Below are 10,054 nucleotides of genomic sequence, written 5' to 3'. Positions count from 1 at the left end.
AGCTTCCCCCCCCCTTGAATGTGAGGATGAGGTGAAATTGCACTTCCCATTTTATAACTATTTTTTGCACAATTTTTTTAACAGCCCTGCAGCGTAGTGTTAAAGTTGAACTTTGGTATGAAAATAGGATTTATCTAGGATAATGGCATGATCTTGTTCAAGAGGAAATTTTTTTTGATTTGAGCAAATATGAGCATTTGAGAATTGTTTTCTTAGCATGCACAGAAGTTTTCCTTCCTCAAGTGTACCTGGTACTCTGTGGCCATTACAACTGCATTATTTTTAAAATCCCTCTCTCTGTTATCACAATGTACTGCCAGTAGGTGGAGATATTCCAAGAACTGACGGCCTCTAACTCCCCAGCCGACTGCTCAAGCTGAGAAAACAAATGATAAATTCTGATTAATAAACATTACAGAATAACCATCTCCAGGCAGTATACTTTATTTTTTCCCTCCTCATTCATTTATTGTGCAAAAAATGGAAAAGACGACTCGTTGGAATCTCTTGCTTTGCAATAACTCTGCTACACAACCACCTTTCCCAGCTTTAGCAGCTTCACAAGAGTTCTACTGCAGCAGGCTGGCAACTGGGCCTGCAGGGGAAGGGCCGGCTGAGCCAGACAGCTTTTGTGGCAGCTACTGAGGTAGCAGGGGGATGGAGTTAAGGCTGTTGAATCTCAGTCAAAAATGGTAAGCTTCTTGTGATGTCTAGTCAGATAGACCCAGAATATGGAACTTCTTTTTCTTAAAGAAAAGAAAAAAAAAGCAAACCTAGGACACTTCATACAAAAACGATATCAATAGAATGTGGAAGTTGCCCCGTAAAGCGCACACGTCACAAAATGTCAAACTGAGCCTGCATGCACAACTTGTTACCTGCTGTTTCTTCTGATGAGCTGAGAGATGTTGTAGTGGTGAAAGGCTTACTCTTTTCTGTGATCTTCAGGAGAATCTGCAGGACTGGGTCCCAGCTCCTGGTAAAGTTATAAGTGAAATATAATAAAACTGGCTGAGGATATGGCTAAGGGCTGGAACAAATGCTTACTGAGGCTTTATTAATTCCACAAATCACTTAGCACAGACCAACCTAGAGTGAACAATCTTTCAGGATTTCAATCAAATGCCTCTGTTTCATATTACCTTTTTAATAAAATGGAGTTAAAGTGGTGTTGGGTTGGGTAGGAAGGAACTATGGTGTGACTGAATTCTTAGCATTCCTTATCTTTTTGGACTGCTCTCTGTTCAACTAGCCCCATAGCATCTGAACTGTGCCCAGCCTTGCCAAAGAATGTAAGGGAGAGATAAAAGTAGATGAGAGATCATAAAGCACATCCCATCACTCCCTGTTATCTGTGTGATCAGCCATGCTTGGCCTGTGTCGAGTATAAAGGCATATTCAGTTAATTGAAAAACCCTGCTGTTGCTCGTAAAAACAAAACAAGAAGCTCTTTAATTCATAATCCTTTGAAAGGTGCTTTAAAAGGAACAGTGCTTTTCAGTACTGGTATTGTTTGAGGGGTTTGTTTTTCAAGCATGATTAAAAGTATTGTGAGACCCTCAGGGCAATTTAACATCTGTGCAAAACTTCAATCATTCATGCCCAGGGCGAAAACCTTTTAAAGGGAAGCCTATTATTTTCAGCTGTGTGACCTGACATGGGTAGTCATACAGCTGTGGAGTATTCTTTATTGGCCCTGCTTTTGAAGGCATTAAAAGACAGAAAAATAGCTCCCATTAGCCTCTCAAGCTTCTAAACAAACAAGCCACACCCTTTGGCCCCCATCTCAAAAAATCCTCCCATTGTCCTCACTTGCAATCCATTATTTAGTAGGGCTCATATGTGCAAGACTGATGTGACTCTTATGATGGGTTATGCTGATAAGCCTTAAATAATGGATTACAAATGGGACATTTTAAAAGTTATTTTTTTAACATTAGTGGTTGATGTAAAAGTCAGGGTTCTTCTTCGAGTGATTGCTCCTATGCATTCCAGTTAGGTGTGCGCGCCGCGTGTGCACGGCACCTCGGAACTTTTTTACCCTAGCAACTCCGGCGGGCTGGCTGGTGCCCCCTGGAGTGGCGCCGCTATGGCGCCTGTTATATACTCCAGCCGGCCCGTCTGCTCCTCAGTTCCTTCTTACTGCCCGTGACGGCCAGTTGGAACGGTGGAGTGATCTTTGTCCTCCACTACCCTAGCTCTCGCTACAGGTTTTTTGTAGATAGTTATCTTAGTACATATAGTTAGTTGTGATAGTTATAGTTACAGTTAGTTTGTTAGGTTTAGTGTTAAGGTTAGGGGGGGTTTCCCTCCCTTTCCTGCCCCGGTGCGGGCTCATGCCCAAGGCACCGGGCTTTAAGCCCTGCACACTTTGCCAGAGGCCTATGCCGATTGGGGACCCGCACGACGCCTGTCTTCGCTGCCTCGGCGAGGGTCATCGCACGGACAAGTGCAAAATTTGTTCCGCCTTCAAGCCGAGAACGTATAAGGAGCGGGACAATAGACTAAAACAGCTCCTTATGGAGGCGTCGCTGCAGCCCCCGGCACCGACCGCGCCGGCACCGAGAGCACCATCGGTGCAGAGCGCACCGGCGGCTCCGAGCCGCTCCGGCACCGCACACTCAGTCAGGCGCTGAGAAGACCCGGCACCGATCTCTTTCGCCTGCCAGAAAGCGCAGACTGGCTAAGGCTATTGCTGAGTCCCGCGCGCAGGACTCAGCCAAGACTATTGCGCCATCGGCGCCTCCCGCGGTGGCCGTGCGCCCAGCAGGCACCGGGCCGTTGACTCCGGCGCCAAAAGGCCCGTCGAGTCCGGCACCGCCACGCTCCCCGGCGCCGTCCGTGGTTGAGCCAGGACTGCCTTCGACGCCGGAGACATTCGCTGCAGCCCGAGAGCTCATACAGCTCGTAGAGGCACCAAGCCTCCGGCCCCCGGCACCGCCGGTGCGGGCTGTACCATCCATCGGGAAGCCGGCGATGATGCTCCGCCCGTCCTCCGCGGACCGCCGGCACAAGCGACACTCCCGGTCCCGATCACGATCCCGGTCCCGACGGCGGTCGCTTTCTCGATCTCGGCACCGGTCGCCGTCCTGCCGCCGGTCAGAGTCCCGGTACCGTTCGTCGTCTCGGTACCGGTCGCACTCCCGGCGCAGATCCAGGTCCCGATCGCCATCGCGTCGGCACCACCGGAGGTCTCCATCCCGGCGTCGTTCCCGACATCGTGATTTCCGCAGCATCTCCCGGCACCGCAGATCCCGCTCCCGGTCGAGCTCCCGGCACCGGTTGAGCTCCCGGCACCGCGGTGACCGACGGTCTCGATCACCGTCCCAGTACCGGACGTACTCACGCCGTCCCTCGGTACCGTCTGCGGAGAGGCTACCGCCTTCAGCTGTGCAGTCTGTCAGCGCCTCAGCGCCTCCTTGGCCATCCCGCCCGGCATCGGTGGCCTCCGGCATGGACAGCACCGCGCACCTGCCACCGACCCCACATGGTGATCCTCAGGGGTCTCAGCGGTGGGGCTTCTGGGTTCCATGGGCCCAGCATGAGGCGCAGGGGGTACCGTTTCCCCTGAGAGACCTAGCCGTCGAGCGCAGGGTCCCCGAGGTAACGGTTAGCCGGCCGGCCCCTTCTCCTCACCATGAGTCCCCCATTCCACCGGACCACAAGTCCGCCACGCTGCGGGACCCAACCGAGGCACAGTCTACAGCCCCTGCGGCGGAGGCCGTAGTACAGGGCTTGTCCTCTTCAACCTCCCCAGACGAGGCGGTGGCCGGTGCTTCAGCCAAAGACCCACCGCCTATTGACCTGAAGGCCCATCAGGACCTGCTTTGCCGGGTGGCGACGGCCATGGATCTCCCAGTGGCGGAGGTCCAGGAGGACGAGGACCCTATCACCAATGTGGTGGGCGCGGACGCTCCCGTGCGCGTGGCGTTACCCTTCGTCAGGACAATTCAAAAGAACGCCACTACGCTCTGGCAAACCCCTGCATCCATTCCTCCCACGGCCCGCGGGGTTGAGCGTAAATACTGGGTCCCCCCGACGGGATACGAGTACCTTTACACCCACCCAACCCCGGACTCGTTAGTGGTGCAGTCGGTTAATGACCGCGAGAGGCACGGTCAACCTGCCCCCGCGCCTAAATCCAAGGAGGCTCGGCGCATGGACCTGCTAGGCCGCAAGGTCTACTCGGCAGGCGGCTTGCAGATGAGAATTGCCAATCAGATGGTCCTCCTCGCCAGGTACGTCTACGACATCTTGACGTCCCTGGCAAAGTTTACGGAGCTCCTGCCTTCGGCCTCCCACCAGGAGTTCACGACGTTGTTGGAGGAGGGCAGAAGGTCATCTCGATCCTCCATCACGGCCGCCCTCGACGCTGCGGACTCCGGAGCTCGGACCTTGGCCTCCGGCATGTCAATGCGGCGCATCGCCTGGCTGTAATCCTCTACCCTGCCGCCAGAGGTGCAGTATACTCTACAGGACCTGCCCTTCGACACACAGGGTCTCTTTTCCGAAAAGATGGATTCTCGAATCCAGACCCTGAAAGACGGCCATATTGCATTCCGTACTCTCGGCATGCACACGCCGGCGACGCAGCGCAGGTCCTTCCGGCAGCAGCCCTCCCAGCCCCTTTATCAGCAGCGGTATCGGCCATACAATAGCCAGCGACCGGCCCAAAACCGCCGTCGTCCCTCTGGCAACCGCCGTAACCAGGGCCAGGCCGCTTCCAAGGCCCCTCAGGGGGCCAAGCAGGCCTTTTGATGGGACGCTCGAGGACGGCACATCACTCTCCCTACCGGATCCTTCCCCGTTATTTTACAACCGCCTTTCCCATTTCTTTTCGGCGTGGTCCCAATTAACAACAGACAACTGGGTGCTTCAAACGGTCCAGTCGGGATACCGCCTGCAATTTGTTTCGCCCCCACCTTCCCACCCACCCTCCCTGTCCCTCTTCAGGGACCCCTCTCACGAGCAAGTCCTCTTACAAGAGGTTCAGTCTCTGTTGAGCGTGGGTGCCATAGAAGCAGTGCCTCAAGACAGGCGGGGCAGGGGATTCTATTCCCGCTATTTTCTCATCCCCAAAGTGAAAGGGGGGCTACGTCCTATCCTGGACCTTCGCGAGCTGAACAAGTACCTGCTCAAGCCCAAGTTTCGCATGGTCACTTTGGGGACCATCATTCCCTCTCTGGATCCGGGAGACTGGTTTGCCGCCCTCGACATGAAGGATGCCTACTTCCATGTCGCGATCTACCCTCCCCATCGACGCTACCTGCGTTTCGTGGTGAACAACGCACACTACCAGTTCGCAGTGTTGCCATTCGGACTCGCCACCGCCCCGAGGGTGTTTACCAAATGCATGGCGGTGGTTGCCGCGGCCCTCCGCCGTCGTCAGATACACGTCTACCCGTATCTCAACGACTGGCTGGTTCGAGGTCAGTCCCGACAACTCGTGATGGCCCAGATGACAGAAATCCTGTCTCTTTCAGCGACTCGGTCTTCTCATCAACGCCGAGAAGTCCACGTTGATGCCAGCACAGCGAGTGGAGTTCATCGGAGCGGTCCTCGACTCTACGGTGGCCAGGGCCTGTCTCCCTCGCGCTCGACACCAGACGATGGTCTCCATCATCCGGGACCTCGTCACTTTCCCGACCACGACGGTGCGCTCCTGCCTCCGCCTCCTGGGCCACATGGCTTCGTGCACGTATGTCACCGCGTACGCGCGGCTCCACCTCCGCCCGTTCCAGTCTTGGCTCGCGTCGGTGTACCGGCCTCATCGAGACCCCATCGACATGGTGGTCACGGTCACCAGGATGACCCTCGAGTCCCTCCGCTGGTGGCTCGACCCGGAGGTCGTGTGTGCGGGAGTCCCGTTCCACCCTCCTCGCCCGTCCGCCACTCTGACCACGGATGCCTCAGCGCTCGGTTGGGGAGCTCACCTGGGCGACCTTCAAACCCAAGGTCTGTGGTCGCCCCAGGAGCTCGCCCTGCACATCAATGTCCGCGAGCTGCGAGCGATCTGTCTGGCCTGCCGCACCTTCTGCACCCGACTGCAAGGCCGCTCTGTAACAGTGTTCACGGACAATACAACAGCAATGTTCTACGTGAACAAACAGGGCGGAGCCCGATCCTCCCTCCTCTGCAAGGAGGCGATGCTCCTGTGGGACTTCTGCGTGACCCACTCCATTCACCTGGAAGCGTCCTTTCTTCCAGGAGTGCAGAACACGCTGGCCGACCATCTCAGCAGGTCGTTCCTCTCCCACGAGTGGTCCCTCCGTCCAGATGTCGTCCACACAATCTTCCGGAGGTGGGGGTTTCCCCAGATAGACCTATTCGCCTCCAGGGAGAACAGGAAGTGCCACCTGTTTTGCTCGTACCAGGGTCGCTCGCCAGGCTCCCTGTCGGACGCCTTCCTTTATCCCTGGACGGATTGCCTCCTCTATGCCTTCTCTCCGTTCCCACTCATGCACCGAGTGCTCCTGAAACTTCGGAGGGACAGAGCCACCATCGTACTCGTAGCGCCGGCCTGGCCGAGGCAGCACTGGTACACCCTGCTGCTCGAGCTCTCCGTTCGGGAACCCATCCCCCTTCCGTTGTGGCCGGACCTCATCACCCAGGACTTCGGCAGACTCTGCCATCCGAACCTGCAGTCCCTCCATCTCACAGCTTGGTACCTGAGTGGTTGACCCACGCGGAGAGGGGCTGTTCTGCGGCAGTTCAGCAGGTCCTGCTTGAGAGCAGGAAGCCTTCCACTTGCTCCACTTACCTAGCGAAATGGAAGAGATTCGCACTATGGTGTGATCAACGAGATCTCAATCCGTTCGTAGTCCCGGTCCCTACCATCATGGACTACCTCTGGTACCTTAAGGAGCAAGGTCTTGCGGTCTCCTCCTTGAGAGTTCACCTGGCAGCAGTGTCCGCCTTTCGTCCATCCGTGGAAGGTCGGTCCATCTTCTCGAACCAGATGGTTTCCCGCTTCCTCAAGGGCCTGGACCGCTTGTACCCGCCGGTCCGGCGTCCTACCCCGACATGGGATTTGAACCTCGTGCTGGCTAAGCTGATGAGTCCCCCATTCGAGCCCTTAGCCACGTGCTCACTGCTCTACCTCTCCTGGAAGACGGCCTTCCTCGTCGCCATTACATCAGCGAGACGAGTTTCTGAGCTCCGCGCTCTGACGGTTAGCCCGCTGTACACAGTCTTCCATGGGGACAAGGTGCAGCTTCGCCCTCATCCTGCATTCCTCCCGAAGGTAGTGTCAGCTTTCCATCTCAACCAGGAGATCTTCCTCCCGGTGTTCTTCCCGAAGCCACATGCCTCGCCTCGGGAGCAACAGCTGCACACCCTCGACGTCCACAGGGCGCTCGCTTTCTACATCGAGCGGACTAAGCCCTTCCGGCGTTCGCCCCAGCTGTTCGTAGCGGTTGCTGACCGCATGAAGGGCGAGCCGATATCCTCCCAGCGCATTTCCTCCTGGGTCACTATTGTATCCGGACCTGCTACGAGCTTGCTCGCGTGCCACCATGCCGCCTCACCGCTCACTCGACGAGAGCGCACGCCTCGTCCGCCGCTTTCCTGGCCAATGTTCCGATCCAGGACATCTGTCGAGCGGCCACCTGGTCTTCGGTCCACACCTTCACCTCCCACTACGCGTTGGTGCAGCAGTCTCGAGACGACGCAGCCTTCGGCTACGCGGTATTACACTCCGCCACGTCTCACTCCGACCCCACCGCCTAGGTAAGGCTTGGGAATCACCTAACTGGAATGCATAGGAGCAATCACTCGAAGAAGAAAAGACGGTTACTCACCTGTAGTAACTGTTGTTCTTTGAGATGTGTTGCTCCTATCCATTCCAGACCCGCCCTCCTTCCCCACTGTCAGAGTAGCCGGCAAGAGGGAACTGAGGAGCGGACGGGCTGGCTGGAGTATATAACAGGCGCCATAGCGGCGTCACTCCAGGGGGCGCCAGCCAGCCCGCCGGAGTTGCTAGGGTAAAAAAGTTCTGAGATGCCGTGCACGCGCGGCGCGCACACCTAACTGGAATGGATAGGAGCAACACATCTCGAAGAACAACAGTTACTACAGGTGAGTAACCGTCTTGTTTCCTTTTTGCAAATGTGCTAGAAGGCAAAATCATGCAAAATCATTCAAAAGCATTTCCTTTACTAGCTTCTTTTAAACTCTCTACCTTCCCTGCCTCTCCATTAATGTCTGTAGTTTCAAGGAGCCCAATAAGATAATTAGATTTTCCCAGCTGATGAGTAAGTGTAAACTGTAACTGGGGTTATGCCCTCCTTCTTTGTTGAAGACTTCTGTTCAGAGCTCTCTGATGATCCGTTTATTTGGATAAGACAAAAAAGCCAACCTCAGATCCTGACCATTTAAAGTCATTAAAGAGCCAGTGGCATTTCTGGCAAGAGCAATTGTTAGCCCATGTGTCCTAGAAAAATTCCAGCTACTGTAATTGAATTCTGTCTACCTGAATGTTCCCTGAATAGTACTTGGCAAAAAATAATTTCTCCTCCCCTCTTAAAGTGCAGTGTTGCTGGTCAAAATAGCTGTGGTGTGTGGTATTATATAAATATAATTTCATAGTTTTGCCTAGTGTTGTATGAATACATAAGAAGGCAGGATCCCTGCCTATGTGAGGCTTGGAATCTACTATTAATTTACATAGCTAAAACAGAGATGACTGAGCATGGCAAAGGTAGGAGCAGTTAGCCGTTTGGGGCACCTGGCTGAATTGGTACTTTCCTCTGCAGGCTGCTATTTTGTGCTTCTGAATCTGAGTTTTAATTTAAAAAGAAACCTTAGAAACGTGAACTGATGCAGTGATGTCTTCCTGAATCTGCAGATAGCTTAAAACAATGGGTCTAGGAGAGGTCTCTCCTTCACTGTCTCTCCTTCACTGAATAGGGTGGTTAAGTATAATTATGACAATTTGTATGTGAACATTAACTGTTTCATGGCTGATCAAAGCACAGAAGAAAAGAAGGATGATCATATTATCTACTGTGAGTGGAATCTTGTTTTAGAATTTCAAATAGGTGGAGCTTGGAAAAATACTTGCTATACTTCCCCCACCTTGGTTCTTGCCCTGGCCATTCATCACAGAACAGTGTGTTTTTATTTTAAAAAAAAAAAAGGGGTGGGGTGGGGTTGGGAGGGGGCATGAAGTGGAGAGTTGAAGAAGCAGCTCAGGACTGATTGTATTTTGCTAGAGAGGTGGCTGCTTTTCCATGATGGGTAAGTGAAATCTGTAAATACAAATTTACAGTTTGTAAAAGCCTTTTGGAGTCTTCCAAATAAAAAGTACTATATAAATAGAAGCAGCGACTGTGGACTGAGATTTAAAGAGGGACCAGAGATCTGCTCCCCCCAACCCTCCTCTTCCCCTTTCAGGCACTCCCACAAGCCCCTATATTCACCACCTGCAAATTTGAGTGAGTGGTATTTCAACCTGGCCCACGGGGTCACAGCACTACTCCGGTTTGGCCAAACCAAAAAGTGGTTGGGCCTTGGCTGGGTGGCTACCCTGCTCAGTGGCCCATGAGCAGGTATTTAAGATGAAAACATAATTCAGAACAAACAATGCCGATGGATGGATCATCCATAGTTCTCATTTGACTATATGATGCACAGGAAATTCCCATTTCAAGTAAATACCAAAGATGATCTTAGACTATTAAGAGTAGAAATATTATATAGAAAGAATCTTTAATTTCAATTAATTTCTATGGCTATTCTGGCTGTAGCTGTCTTCCTTCCAAGATGCCTAAACTCCTACTTTATAGCATCATAAATTTTTGTGTGGAATGGGCACCAAATCAAGAAGCAGAATATTGAATTAATGAAAAATCCCAGCAGGGTTCTATGGATTCACAGATCAAATAGCTACGAGGGAACATGCAATGCATTAAATGATTATAAAGAATAGTTAACTTCTGAACTTTGCCACTTAATATTCTTCTTATACTCATTAATTCTTAGAATAACTTAGTGACAAGGTGGATCAGAGAATATCTTTTATCACCCATCTTGTCTCTAATATCCTGGGACTGAC

At 52.9% G+C, this 10,054-nt stretch overlaps 1 long non-coding RNA gene across 1 annotated transcript; it reads right to left on the bottom strand.

Annotated features, from left to right (window-relative positions):
• Positions 1 to 662: 662 nt before the first annotated feature.
• On the bottom strand, positions 663 to 1,341 carry LOC123363424. Its single transcript, XR_006576750.1, has 3 exons — positions 1,143 to 1,341; positions 879 to 976; positions 663 to 746 (listed from the first exon to the last, which is right to left on the bottom strand). It is a non-coding gene; the product is annotated as an uncharacterized LOC123363424 (long non-coding RNA).
• Positions 1,342 to 10,054: the final 8,713 nt, after the last annotated feature.

This window comes from Mauremys mutica, chromosome 2 (assembly GCF_020497125.1).
Source record: "Mauremys mutica isolate MM-2020 ecotype Southern chromosome 2, ASM2049712v1, whole genome shotgun sequence".
Lineage (NCBI taxonomy): Eukaryota > Metazoa > Chordata > Testudines > Geoemydidae > Mauremys > Mauremys mutica.
Note: the sequence above shows the minus strand (reverse complement) of the source record. Positions and strands in the feature narration are given on the sequence as shown.